The sequence below is a fragment of the Lithobates pipiens genome, unplaced genomic scaffold (assembly GCF_037356315.1).
Source record: "Lithobates pipiens isolate NorthernLeopardFrog02 unplaced genomic scaffold, aLitPip1_a1.2 Scaffold_18, whole genome shotgun sequence".
Lineage (NCBI taxonomy): Eukaryota > Metazoa > Chordata > Amphibia > Anura > Ranidae > Lithobates > Lithobates pipiens.
The window spans coordinates 369,982,941-369,995,047 of NW_027507758.1; the positions used below are offsets into that span (position 1 = coordinate 369,982,941).

A 12,107-nucleotide genomic window follows, 5' to 3' on the forward strand; every position below is an offset into this window, starting at 1 on the left:
TATAAATGCAGCTTGCATACACTTTGTGAAATCAGCAGAAGCTATTTTGTTTCTGTATTTAAATAAAACATGCATATAAGGAATTATAGTTTTTTTTTTTTTACACAGGAAACATATGCGGTATTGAGGTTTCATTTTTTCATTCAAAAAAAATAATTACCATTAATAAGCACCAGTAAAACAATCACATTAAAGCGTTTGTTAGCCCGACCCCCGCCCCCCCAGATACTGTTCCTTTAAACGTTATACAGCACAGTACTTGTGCTGTGTCATTTGGCCCCCTGCATACCCTAAAAAACCTAGCTGATCCTGTCTGGCTATACCCTCCCCCATGCAAACAGACCATGATAATCCATGGTTGCTAAGCCACTGATACTGTGGTCTGTTTGCGTCATTCCATCAGCTGCAGCTCTCCTGTACCCCCCATCTGCTAGAAAATAGCCTTACCTCTTATCCCCTCTGTACCTTAATAATATGTGTTCCTGTGCCTGTTTAATGTAAAAAATCTGCCGATCTGTACCTTGTATGAGCGTGACTCCAGGCGCTCAGCTGATTGTTGGCTCTCTGTCTCTTCTCTACCCCTTCTCACCGGCTGAAAGCAGCGGGACAGCTCGGCCCCGCCTACTGCAGCTGTGAGCCGGAGAGAGAGAAGGAGCTGTGCGCCCAGAGCGCAGCTTATATCAGTACAGATCAGCAGATTTTTTACAGAATAAAGGCACAGGGACACATCTTATTAAGGTGCAGAGGGGATAAGATGATTTTATAGAAGTGGGTTAACAACCCCTTTAAAGCAAACAAGCTGCAAGAAAAAATATATTTTTATGCACATAAAAAAATGCATGTTTTCTAAGGGGGTGAATAGACTCTCATATTACACCCTGGCTGGTAAATCATGGTGAAAATGTAATCTCTGCTTGGCTGTCTTAAAATGGCCACTCATCGATTATGCATCAATTCGATATTTTTTTATTCAGTCCTAATTTTCTATTGTATTTGTAAAAAAAAAAATATTTTCAATACATCACATACTGTATTTTTATTTTTTTCAGCTTGACCCAAAATATAGAAGTAAATGTAGTTGTATTCAGAAAAAAAAGTAATTTGACAATCGTTTGAAATACTGCACATGGCACAAGTATATTGTTTCCAAATTGTCTGCTTTCTTTTTTATTTGCCCTCAAGAAATTGTTTCATTTTTCATAATATCAGAACAACCGGATTATTGAATGGTCATTTTAAAATGCGTAATCCTTATTACGTGTAGGAGCTGTTCACATGGATGTCAATAGGAGACATATGGTGGGCATTTTCAGTGCCTGTAAACTGATGAATCTGAAAGCAAAAATGAAGGTTAATGGCTTATATCACTGTTGGGAATAGCATTGTGGCAGCTTGAATGAGCATACAATGGTTCAGCCATGCATATCTTTCATGCCTCTGCCAAGGGTACAAGTTTGGTCACAAACAATGAAATAGGAAGGAAGGACAATCCCTGCAATTTATACACCTTTTTCTTTATTAAATGCAATGTTTGTGCTACCCTTTTTCAATGTAATGAAGGTATCAAATTAATCTGTGGTGAATCTTAGGTGATTGTGGACTTAAGGACAGTCTAGACCTCTACTGAAAATCTTTGGCTTTGCTTATTTCACAGTGTTGATTGCTAATGGCCATATATCCCCAGCAATTGGCCATTCTCTTAATACAGTAACTGTCACAAAAAAACAACATTTTGTAAGGAAGGCAAACCTCCAAATGTGAAATCATGTCTCTTGCAGGTTTAAAAGCATTGGCAAATCTTGAAGGTAAATGTGTGTTCTAAACTACACAAATGATTCTTCTGCAAATTGTTGGTATGTGTTTCTACAAACAATAATTTAAAAGTAAGAGAGATCTGGATGGAGAAACACTTTAATATATGAACAGAGAAAAGTGGTGCCCTTATCTTTACTATACTAAAACCAAAGATCACACTCTTATCAAAGTGGAAAAAAGGTCTAAGGATCATTTACTAGCCAGATTTATACCTTCTGTATCAGTAGTCATAGTTTCGGGCAATTTTTTTTAATTTAGAAACAATCATTTGTAAGGTGAGCTTTGAGAACTTTGTCTATTGACTGTTAAATGTGACTTGGCATACTGGTTTCTAAACTCCCCACTCAAACATTGTGTGTTTCATAGTTAAGTAGAAAAATAAAAATAAAAAGAAACATACTGCTTTAGTTACTCAAGGGGCTTCTATTCAGTTAGGCTGGGTTCACCAGCTCATAGCAGGGGTCCAGTGTGCATCCCTGTTCACGGTTTCAGGTCTGATTTCAGTTCGAATTTTTGGCTGAATACGGACCTGAAATGGACCAGAAGATACACAGGACTGTGCAATTCACACTGGAGCTGCTACGGAAATGTGTGAACCGACTCAATAGAGAGCCGGTCACAATCTCCTGACATGCGAATTAGATGCGGTTAAATCTGCATTCAATTCGCAATAGTGTGAATCCATCCTAAACCTTTGTATTTACTTGACAATCAATCACACTTTCTAAATTAATTTATATCATACATTATTGTGTGTTGCAAGGTGTTAGCCCTTGTACACACGGTCGGAGATTCCGACGGAATGTGTCTGATCGGACCGTTTTGTCGGATATTCCGACTGTGTGTGGTCTACATCGGACTGTTTCCGTCGGAGTATCTGACGGACCAAGTTTTCCAACTTGTTGGTAAAATTTTCCGACAAAATGCTCCGATCGGACATACTCCGATCATGTGTAGAGAATTCTGATCGGACAAAGTGCCACGCATGCTCAGATCAAATTCCTACACCAAAGCTATTGGCTACTAGCGTGAACGTAGTCCTGTCGTAACGAAATAACGTAATCACGTCGGATTTTCCGACAACTTTGTCCGGCCGTGTGTATGCAACAGTTTCGGACAAAATCCGACGGATTTGGTTGTCGGAATCTCCGACAGTGTGTACAAGGGCTAAGGCAATTCAATTATTATGACCCAAAAAAGCAGAAGACCCTTATTGGCAGCACAGTACAACACTACATAATTACTGAATAATGTGTTGGGTGCTATTCACAGTTAACGGCAGTACACTGTTGTGGAAAGTTTTCATGCGTTACTGCAATGTACAATACAATACAAGTCTAACTGGGCCCTCAATAGAAGCCTGGTGGAATTGTCCCTTTTGCCCCCTATGAATCCGGCACTGGTTGGAATCTCTGAGAATAAAAAGATTTGGGACCTGAGTCTACCAATTGATTTATATGGTCTTGAAAAATATTTTACCCAAAAACACCTATAAAGGCTACCTCAATGTCAGTGACGTGCTGGCCATAGCACAGCAAAAGTTCTGAAGCAAGGGTGAATATGCATGCGCAGATGCGCTCCTACAGATGCCCGCCTTGCCAGGCATAGGCGAACGTCTATGCTTGAAAACATTAGCACCCACAGGCAAACGCATATGCGCATGCTAGCCATTGAGGCTGCTGCCAAATGGCCTATATAACAGCAGAAGCTGCACTAGTGCTTTTCTGTCTGATCTGCAGCTTTATTCGTATACCTGTTCCTGTGATCTCTGCTTGATTCCTGTGTTTGACCCAGCTTATCCTGACCATGTTTGCTCCCCACCTGTTATGATCACAGCTTGCCTTAAGACTTTGTTTTATCTTTCATCTGCCTGATAACCTGTTGCCAACCTCTGCTTGCACATTGACCATTCTCTGCCTGCCGTTTATGACTGTCTCTGATCATCCGTTGCTGTCCTTGCTTGTCTGACCATGCATCCAGTTATCTGTCTGTCCTGCTCTGCATGGTGGTTGGTGACGCCAGTCGGCCATCCGCTGTGTGTCTGCATCTACTGTGCCTGCTGCCATCTGCTGCCTCAGCCATCCAGCCCAGCTCTGGCGACGCGCCTGCCACAAACTTCTGTGACCAATGGAAAATCTTGCAGGCACTCTTACCTCACTGTGCTCTCGCAGCCACTGTCGCAACTCCTGTGGGCCTTAAGCCGGAGCTGTATGAGAGGTCTCCCTCTACATGTCAGGCTCTGCCACAAGATAGGTGACACTCAACCTAAAACCCTCTACCAGTACCCACAAACAAATGAGTGACCTTTACTTTTAGTGTGGCCAAACAAACTCTGGCGAGAGTGTGAAAATCCAGAACTCCCACAATTGCCCAGGTTAAACAGAAAATGCCTTGTTACTTGTTCAATGAACAACTAACTGCCATGCTACATGATAAAGTTTGCAATTTCAAAAAGGTGGGATCCATGGATCTCCAACTATTTTGTGGGGTGGGGGGGGGACTGACTTCTTATGATTCTGCATTGACAATTTAAGCTATTGATGCATCCTCATGTGGAGGCCTGCCTTGGCATAGGACCCAACCAGACGTAGACTCAACTTTTCCCTTTAGCCTTTCTCATCTCTTTAACGATTTGTTTTATAAATTTGTTTTTAAAATGAATATCTCAATTTTTGGGTGTTTTGAAGTCAACAAGGAACCCACTCAGTGGGCTATTTGTTTCCATGTTATTCAAGCGTTTAGCTACTACTGTGAAAGTATGTATACCTTGAGATCATATTTGATATGTTTTTGCCCTGCTCATCAGGATGGCACTTCTTTGAGTGTGACTAATGCCACGTACACACGACCGGACTTTCCGCCAGACTAGGTCCGACAGTCTTCCCGGCGGTCTTTCGGAACGAACAGACTTGGCCACACACAATCACACCAAAGTCTGACAGCTTTGACCATGATGACGTATGACTAGAAATAGGAAGTTCATAGCCAGTAGCCAATAGCTTCCCTAGCGTTGGTTTTCGTCCCTCGGACTAGCATACAGACAAATGGATTTTTCGACCGGACTCGAGCCCGTCGGAAAGATTTGAAACATGTTCTAAATCTAAAGTCCGTCTGATTTTTTGACAGCAAAGGTCCTATGAAGTAAAGGTCCGGATTCGCTCCGTTGGACCTTTGCTTTCGAAAAGTCCGGCCATGTGTACACAGCTTAAGATGATATGTAAGTGGTAAACCTGTGTATGCTTCTTGTATCAACTCGCTGTGTCTTCATATGATGCACTGTAGTCAAGTGCAAACATTTTTTATGGAAATGAAATTATTATATATCATTGTAGCCATGTCTTATACGATCCCCTTCTTCTGGGGTGCCCCGCCGGTGCTCCAGGCCCCTCCTCTTCATCAGGTGCCCTCATGGAAATCACCTTTCCCTGGAGGCACCCCTGCTGGTCCGCCCGCTCTCCTGTGTCACTGGATTTGATTGGCAGCGGGAGCCAAAGGTGAAAAACTTTGAGGCTTTACAACCACTTTAAAGTGTTACTAAGCTCAGAACCTGCATTCACTATATATGGTCTCCCACAGTACACAGAACATGGAAATGCAATTATTTTAGTAAATATAAACTGATAAATACCTTTTATTATCGGCAGTATACAGCAGCCTTGTGACTTCTATCAGTTCCTAGTAAACCTTGTAGGAGTTTTCATTCTCCCCTGATCCTCTGTCTGGACATGTCTGCACATTGATGATTGGCCCCGTGCTGATCACATGCATCCTCCCTGAGACAGTGGAAGAAGAGGAGGATCAGATAGACAGGATCAAACAGCCTTATACACAATGCAAAGGATGTAAAGGATTAACCCCCTAGGTTCCACAGTGATTATAACAAGCACGCTGCATATACAGACTGGGAAAACACTTATGCCTCGTACACACGATCAAACAGTCCGGCGGACTTAGAAAGTAGTTTCGCACTCCAATCTTTCCGTCGGACTCGCATTTCAGTGGACAATCCGGCCGTGTGTGTGCCAGTCTGCTGTACTTTTGAAATGAACAGACTTTTCCCGCCCGGAGAAAAGTCCGCTCGTTTTCAGCGCGTCTCCAGGTAACCGGGGCCAGCGACGCCTCGTCCTCCTCCCTCACCTGGTATGGACTTAAAGGGGAATCCCTACACCGAAAAATCGGCGTGGGGGTCCCCCCCTAGGTCCACATCAGACCCTTGTCCGAGCACGCTACCCAGCCGGCCAGGAAGGGGGGGGATGAGCGAGCGCCCCCCCCCCCTCCTGAGCCGTGCCAGACCACGTGCCCTCAACATGGGGGGGTGCCTTGGGGAAGGGGGCCGCGCGCCCCCCCACCCCAAAGCACCTTGTCCCCATGTTGATGAGGACAAGGGCCTCTTCCTGACAACCCTGGTCATTGGTTGTCGGGGTCTATCGGAATCCGGGAGCCCCCTTTAATAAAGGGGCCCCCGGATACCGGCCCCCCACCCTATGTGAATGAGTATGGGGTACAGTGTACCCCTACCCATTCACCTGTGAAAAAAGTAAAAAAAAACACAACACACAAGGGTTAAAGTAGTTTATTGCACAGCTCCGGGGGTCTTCTGTCCGTCTTCGGGGGTCTTCTCGCCGGACTCCTCCGCTATCTTCTGCTAGCTCTTTTACTAGCGGAGGAGCCCGGCTTTCTTCTTTGCCGCCGCTGCCCTCTTCTTCCGACTTAGGGGGTCTTGTCCCCCTCTTCGGTTCTTCTTGCCGGTCCACCGCGCCTTCTTCTAGCTCTTTTACAGGCGGTGGCCCGGTCTTCTGTCGCCGTCTTCTGTTCTTCTCTTCAGATGTTGCCTCGTCGCATCCTCCGCTCACAATGGCACGGACGCGGCGACTTATATAGGGACATCACCGGATGATGTCCCCGCCTATTATGATGTCACAGTCCCAGAGGATGCTGGGACTGTGACATCATAATAGGTGGAGACATCATCCGGGGATGTCCCTATATAGGTCGCCGTGCACCGCGTCCGTGCCATTGTGAGCGGAGGATGCGACGAGGCAACATCTGAAGAGAAGAACAGAAGACGGCGACAGCGGCGACAGAAGACCGGGCCACCGCCTGTAAAAGAGCTAGAAGTAGGCGCGGTGGCCCGGCAAGAAGAACCAAAGAGGGTAACAAGACCCCCGAAGTCGGAAGAAGAGGGTGGCGGCGGCGAAGAAAAAAGACGGGCTACTCCGCTAGTAAAAGAGCTAGCAGAAGATAGCGGAGGAGTCCGGCGAGAAGACCCCCGAAGACGGACAGAAGATCCCCGGAGCTGTACAATAAACTACTTTAACCCTTGTGTGTTGTGTTTGTTTTTTTTTACTTTTTTTCACAGGTGAATGGGTAGGGGTACATTGTACCCCATACTCATTCACATAGGGTGGGGGGTCGGTATCCAGGGGCTCCCTTATTAAAGGGGCTCCCGGATTCCGATAAGCCCCCCGCCCGCAGACCCCGACAACCAACGGCCAGGGTTGTCGGGAAGAGGCCCTTGTCCTCATCAACATGGGGACAAGGTGCTTTGGGGTGTATTAGTCCGTATTAGTCCGCTGAAAAAGTGCCATGTGTGGGCAAGTAGCCCGTTCGGAAAGTCCGGCGGACAGTCGGCTACGTGTGTACGCGCCATAAGAAAAACTTTAGGTCAAATGAGTGAACTTTTTATTGGTACATCCTTAGTACTTTCTGGAATGCATTTCTGCTCACTGATTGCTTTCATTTGTTTTTTTCACTTTTTATTGTTTTTGGATATACATGTAAAATTGGCTCAAGAAATAAGTGTACTGTACATTAGCTCAATAGATAAGTGTTATGTAAGTTGTATTTTATGTATGTGTTTTAATATGTTAAAACCTGTTCTAAGTATATACAAGTAGTGATATGACTTATAAAATGTTTAGGGTTTGCTTACAATTTAGTAGTGCAGTCGAATTTTAAGGTGGGTACACACTATAAGAAAATAGGGTGAACGATCAGCCGGTTTGCCTCAATGATTCACAGCAAGTCGGAACAGAGGATAGAAATAACGTCCGAAAATTTTTGTACGACAAAGGCTTTCTTTTTGTTATTTATTGTTTCTGATAATGCGAAGTCTTTTGTATCTGATATTTCTTGTCCCAAAATATTATGAAAATGGTACACATTAAACGAAAATCATTTGTTTAATGAGAAAAATGTTGGAGTTTGTCCCTGTGGAAATTTTTGTTTGCAAAGTAGGAAGCAGATGTCGAAAGTTGTGTACACACAATATGAAAATCGCACAATCGTGCCTCGTATTTTTATTTTCTCATAGCGTGTACCCCCCTCTTATATATATATATATATATATATATATATACACACACACACACATTTATTAATTGTGTAGTGCATTTTAGTGCTGCCTTATAAGCAATGAACAAATTTCTTTCCAGGATTTTCTGTGTGAGTCACATGACCTGCAGAAAGCCTTTTCAGCCTCTGCTAATGTTCTGCACAGAACTAGCTTGACTGGCTGAAATGGATGGAGATTCCAGGTGTTGGAGGGCAGTCAGACAGCTGGATTACGTAATGCTTGCCTGCTGTCTTGGGATTAAAGTAGTTGGCATGACTGTGAGATATACTTTATCCCAGTAGTGAAAGCCTTAAGGTGTAGTCCCTGGCTGGATATTCAGATAGTGTTTTGGGATACTCTTACACAAACCAGTTGTGCCACTTACGAAAAGTTTTTCCCGTCAAATGCACAGCTTGGTCTGTTCAAAGCTGACACAGAGGACAGCAATCTCTCTGTTTTTTTTTTTTTTTTTAATAAACGGTTAATTTGTGGTAGAAGAGTTTACAGCTACAGAACCTCCTACTCAAAACATTTTGCAATGTAAGATTATGAAGAATCATAATGATTTCATTACTTAGAAAAGTGTATAATTGTTACCATTCACTACAGAACCATTCCTGAAATTTATATTCAATGGGACATATACAGTACATGCATATATGTCCAATTGATAATAGGAAAAAACCCACCCTTGGAGAATGTAACAGGTGAAGAATGTTACATTTACTGTAACCTGTGAAAAGTAAAAATAAGAAGCATTGCTTCAGGCCAGTTGACCATTAAGAGCCTAAATCCACAATGGGTGCAATCCAGTTCACGACTCTACACACGTAGAGTGGAAAAAACTGGAAGACCACACATCAGTGTCACATTACAAACTGTCTTCTTTGTTCAAACACTTAGAATAATCATGGTATTACACATTACAGAAGCCCAAGGAAGGCCTATTGACACATTTCACCTCATCAGGTGCTTATTCATAATGATAATTATTATAATGGATAAGCACCTGATGGCATGAAAAGCGCCCCAAGGAAATGTATGGATGCGTTTCACACCAATGGAAGCTTATTCATTATGTTATTATTTTAAATAAGCACCCGATGGCGATTGATGCCATGAAACGCGTCACTAGGCTTCCTTGGGGCTTTCCTGTGATATTGTCCGCCTAATAACATGATGATTTTAAGTGTTTGAACAGAGAAGGTTGTTTTACGTGATACTGGTGTGCGGTCATCTGTTTTTTCCACTCAGCTTTTAACTCAGCCAACTGCCCTGGCCAGGGCATTCCATAGTGCTGAAACAGTGTTTTTTTACAATTGTGGCACTAGGACAGTTATTTTATGTTTTTTGTTTTCTTTTTTTTGTGAGATCTAAGTATGTTTGAAACTAGTGAACAAGGCCAGAAGAGTATTACATATATGGCTAGCACATTAACATTTTATACAATACAATTCTAAAAAAACATTTAATATTATGTGACAGAATAAAAAGAACAGTAGAAATCACAACCATGGGACTAGGCTTTTCTCCCCTGACTTTTCTTTTTCTAAATGTGTTCATTTAAATGGGGCTTCATTTGTTTTAGAGTCCCAAAGCAAGCAAAGTGAAGGGCACACTTCTAAAGCACATCTCTGATTTGTAAATGCATTTTTTTATTTAAGTAGCAGTATGGCCACTGTAAGACCATACTACTAGTTTATAAATCGATCCCTATGTGAGCCCACACACAATTATTTGTACAAATCTGTCTTAGAGATTGTTCAATTCAGTTGTTACTGTTATCTATATCTAGTAAGCATTAAGGGCCTGTAACTGTAAATTTTTTACTTTTTTTTCTGTTTCATATTGGATTTGGCACAGTTTTGTGGCCTTATTTTGCTAGAGTAACATCAACATAGCAACTAACAGATCAGTCAGCAAGCGCCCTAGCGTCTCCTGCAGGTCAGTTTGGTTTATGGCACTTTAACACATTGCAACCAATCAAAATTTCAGTTTACTAGAGGTAAAAGTGGTTTCTGGTTGCTGCCTTATGCTAGCCACTCACTGCATTTGGTTGTGAGATGTTATGAGCACACTGATAAAAAGATTACATCATTTAAAAATCAATTACTCTAAATTGAACAATGTGTCATGGAAAAAATCCATTTGAATGAGAACAGATTGATCTTCTCTTCTTGACTTTGTCAAAAAATAGCTTTTAAGCATAAGAATTTTTTGCAATAAAAAAAGAATGTGTGTGTGTATATATATATATATATATATATATATATATATAAAGTATATTAAATACTGTGTGTGTATATATATAAAAAGAAGCATGAAAGGTCTGTATGCGGCAACTAGGTTTCTTACCTACACATAGTGAGTGGTTTCTGTATGATACCAAGGAAACAAAAGTTTTGTGAGATATTCATATGCTCTGGTTTGGGTCATGGAGCCACAAGGCTTTGTAAAACTTTAGGTGGGATAAGAAGTCCATTCCTGCCAAATTCATATCTTACCTGGTAGCCAGACCCAGTGGCATATCTAGGGTCTTGCAGGTGTGGCACAGCACTTGAAAGGGGGGGTGCCACTCAGCAGTAGAGATGCTCACCCTTACTGCACCCCCCCCCCCCCCAATCAAAGATGCAGCTGAGGTGTGCACTGTGCAGCTGCCACTGGTGTCTCCCTCCCACTCCCCTGTAGTCTCTAGGGCCAGTCCCCTCTCCCACCCATCCTAGCAAAGAATAACGCTCAGTCACCAGCATTCACATCTGTTCTGCCTCCTGGCTCCAGCCATGTGCCTGTCAGTTATGTTGAAGGGTGGGGGACTCTGATGAGTAAGGGTAGCTTTGATGTGTAAGAGGGACTCTAATGTGTAATGAAAAATGATAATATGCCAAGGTAGGCTTTGATGTCTAGAAAGGCTGTAATGTTGAGGGGGCAGATCTGATGATTATAGGGGGATTCTGATATGTAAGAAGGCACCCTGGCATGATAGGAGGGCACAGATGCATAAGGGGGACTCTGAGCTTTAAAGGAGGGGGCTCTGATGTGGATGGGGGCCACTCTTGATGTAACGGGACACAATTATGCATAAGCCGGGGCTCTGATGTTAAGGGGAGGGGCTCTGATATGTAAAGTGGGACTATGATGTGTAAGGGGGGCAAACTTAATCAAGGAGGGGATTCTAAGGTGGAAGGGGAGCACTCCTGATGTAAGGGGGTACTCTGATGTATAAGGAGGGGCTCTGAAGTAAAAGGGAGGCAATGATGTGTAAGAGGGGTTTTGATGTGCAGGTGCTGCCTCCTGCTAGCAGCAGGAGTCACTTCTGATAGGTATTCCCAACACCAAGCAATAAAAAAGCGACGAGAAGAGCTCCAGCACACAGCCTGTGATTCACCTCCACATATTTGCATTGTTCCTGTGTATTGTGGGGGGTTGGGTCCCTTCCCTACAATCAGGGCTCAGAGTTTCGCTCACTAAGATCTGCACTGTGAGATGCAAGATCCCAGCCCCCGCTGCTAAAAAAAAAAAAAATCCTTTGATCTGTTTATTTTTAGAGCAATCTACAGAAGAAATTGCTGCAAACAGGCACAACATATGTAGGAGGATTTGTTTAATATCTGTGTATCACCTAATGCCAGTCACTTCATTGGGTATGTGACAGTTTTCAAACACTTTATTTGCACAACAGCAGGTCCTGTCAGAGAGGCAAATAATGGCACAGGAGCCAGCGTCTACACCTCAACAGCTGATGCAAGGCACATTACGAATATTGTCTCTGGAAAATAATGTTGAAGCCTACTTTGGCAAAAGTAGGCTAAGAAATTTGCTAAAAAGAAGCAGCTGTCAAAGGTATAGGGCAGATGTGCTAGCACTTTTTAAATAGGGGACAACCTCGGGATGAGAAAGTCTAGCCAGGCACAAAGTTTTCATGGCCCCCTAATGTATGATTTGTTCCACTTTACAAACA

At 43.0% G+C, this 12,107-nt stretch overlaps 1 long non-coding RNA gene across 1 annotated transcript; it reads right to left on the minus strand.

Moving 5' to 3' along the window:
• Window positions 1-1,140: 1,140 nt before the first annotated feature.
• Window positions 1,141-6,046, minus strand: LOC143990178 (uncharacterized). Its single transcript, XR_013277197.1, has 2 exons — window positions 5,444-6,046; window positions 1,141-1,332 (listed from the first exon to the last, which is right to left on the minus strand). It is a non-coding gene; the product is annotated as an uncharacterized LOC143990178 (long non-coding RNA).
• Window positions 6,047-12,107: the final 6,061 nt, after the last annotated feature.